A 2,475-nucleotide genomic window follows, 5' to 3' on the forward strand; every position below is an offset into this window, starting at 1 on the left:
TTGAAGGACGTGGGGTAACAAGTGAAGACAGCTGGGACCCCAGGTAGCGAAGAATACCCTCCCCTCCTCGTATGCATCCACTGCCCCAAATGAAAGAATAACCAACTATAGGGGAGCAGCCGAGACAGTGACGGGGGTTTGGGGAGGGCAGGGAAGCACACTCAAGGGCAACAGTGAAGAGACCATGCCTGTGCTGAGAGGCTCTGAGGTGGCGCTAGACGAGTCTGTCTTCCTGGCAGGCATGTGTAAATACAAAGATAAACCTTTCTCCACCCCCCACCGCCCCCGCCAGTGCTGCTCACCACCGTCCCAGCTCGCCTTTGCACATTGGCGAAGGGAAGAGGGGAAAAGCAAGTTATCACCGAATTGTAATCAGACGCACCTACATCAGCTTCTGGATCTTCTGTGCTGTAAGTGTTCATTCAGCGCTTGGGGATCCTTTTGCATCTGCTCCAGGATGAGCCTCATGGCTGGGTCACTCATAATCTGCTGCACCTCAGGGTCAGCCATGGCCCGTCGCTTCATGTCCTCAGGGCTGTCATGTCTGTTGAACTGTGCCATCATACAACGCTGGAACCATCTGCTGCCTCTTTACAGCTGGAGTCTGGGTCTAGCGCCTTCTGGTACACATCCATAGCTTTTGTATAGTCCTTCATGGCTTCCAGGGCGGCTGCTTTCCATGTATAACACTTGATAAAAGTTGGCTCCAGCTCGATGCACTCCTCACAGTCCTTGAGTGCCAACTGAAACTCCAGGAGCATGTTGTAGCAGGCAGCTCGGTTATTGTACAGTTTGGCATCTTTTGGGTTCCACTTAATGGCTTCTGTATAGTGCTTCATGGCTTGGGGGTAGTCCCCTTTCTGGAAGCATTCATTGCTCTTGTTCTCCTCCAAAGCCAAGTCAGGGTTGATATAGGCCAGTTGCTCTTGCTCCTTTAGGATTTTGTCTGCCAGCTGGCACTTCTTGAGAACATCTGGGGTTCGGTGCTCTACCAGAGACTTATTGTAGAAATGGTTATCATCCTTGTACCTTTCTTCTTTGAAATAGGAATTGCCGATTCGGGCATAAGCTTTGGCAATCTGTCGGGAGTCCTCTCGGTTCTCTCTTCCTACTTCATTTGCCTTCTCACGCAGCTCCCGGCGTTTGTTGTAGTCACCTTTCTCAAAGTGCACAGCTGTAAGTCATATTGGTGGGGTCCAGCTCCTTGGCCCTGTCATAATGCTTCAAGGCCATGTCGAAATCTTTCTTCTTGTAGGCTTCATTTCCCATCTCTTATTCTTTCAGTGCCTGTTTCTTATTCTCTGGAAGATCTTCTTCCATTGGTTCTGGCTTGGCCTCCTTTTTGGGATGAGGTGGGGGTGAGAGTGTTGCTGCCTCTTCTTTCTTCATCCATACTGCCCAGATCAACCCCAAGGAGGACACTGAGAGTAGTCATGATGCAGGCATCTTGTATTTTCGTGCCCAGGTCTGAAGACTTGTTCCGTAGCTGTTCTATGAGTTCCTGGTAGGTAGGGTCACTGAGCAGTGTCCTTGTCCAGGGATCGTTCTCCAACTTCTGGGTCATATTAGGCAATTGAAAGGATTCATGGATTTCCTCTCTGCCAACCTGGCCTCTATGTTCTCCAAGCCCTCCTTGAGTTGGACGTTATTGGCTTCATGTTTTAAACCCTCTTCATAGGTTCCTTGGCTTCTTCGAACTGGTTTAGGAACTCAAGGGCTGCTGCTTTCCTTGAATAACCCTTGCCCTAATCAGGTCAACAGTCATGCAGCCATCCTCATAGGCTGCAGAGCGATTGTTATAGAGCACATGGTTCTGGGGATCTAGTTTAATTGCCTCAGAATAGCACTGTAAGGCATCATCGATATTCCCAGCACTCAAGACCTTATTTCCCTTCTCCTTTAGCTCATTCGCCTGCTCCATAGCCTGGCACAGAACCCTGTTGAATCGAATTTGTCCACCCCACATTCCCATCCATTTTCTGCTTTTCTTAAGAACAATAAATAGACACACATGGAATGGAATTATCTACTGATGTCTCAAAAGTTTGGGGGAAAATTTCCCATCAATCTCACTTCCTGTTAGTAGGCTATGGAATGGCAGTACTTTAATGACAACTTTTCCAAGTCTTATAACTTGTTGTAGAGCATAATTTATACCTATTGATGTTAAAGATTTGAACACAAACTATTCAAAATATAGCCTGTAATCTTGCTAGCTTTGGTACCCATTTCTTTTGCCATCTAAGACCAACCTCACTAGCTCTTGTCTTTAACAGTGCTGCAGGATAAGCAGGAGGAGAGGAGTTGCACTGGGGTCCTGGTGATGACAAGGTAGGATGGTTTCTTCCCCATGCTGAGATATGAAAGCTGCTTCACCCCACGTGAAAAAGTTCTCCTCCATCTGCATTTTCATTCACTGTTACAGAATAATATAAACTGGGTCACTAAGATAAAACATATACTTATCTCACAGTT

The 2,475-nt window shown here is 47.3% G+C and overlaps 1 pseudogene; it reads right to left on the bottom strand.

Moving 5' to 3' along the window:
* Positions 1-358: 358 nt before the first annotated feature.
* On the bottom strand, positions 359-1,921 carry LOC100768194 (annotated as a pseudogene).
* Positions 1,922-2,475: the final 554 nt, after the last annotated feature.

This window comes from Cricetulus griseus (genome assembly GCF_003668045.3).
Source record: "Cricetulus griseus strain 17A/GY chromosome 1 unlocalized genomic scaffold, alternate assembly CriGri-PICRH-1.0 chr1_1, whole genome shotgun sequence".
NCBI lineage: Eukaryota > Metazoa > Chordata > Mammalia > Rodentia > Cricetidae > Cricetulus > Cricetulus griseus.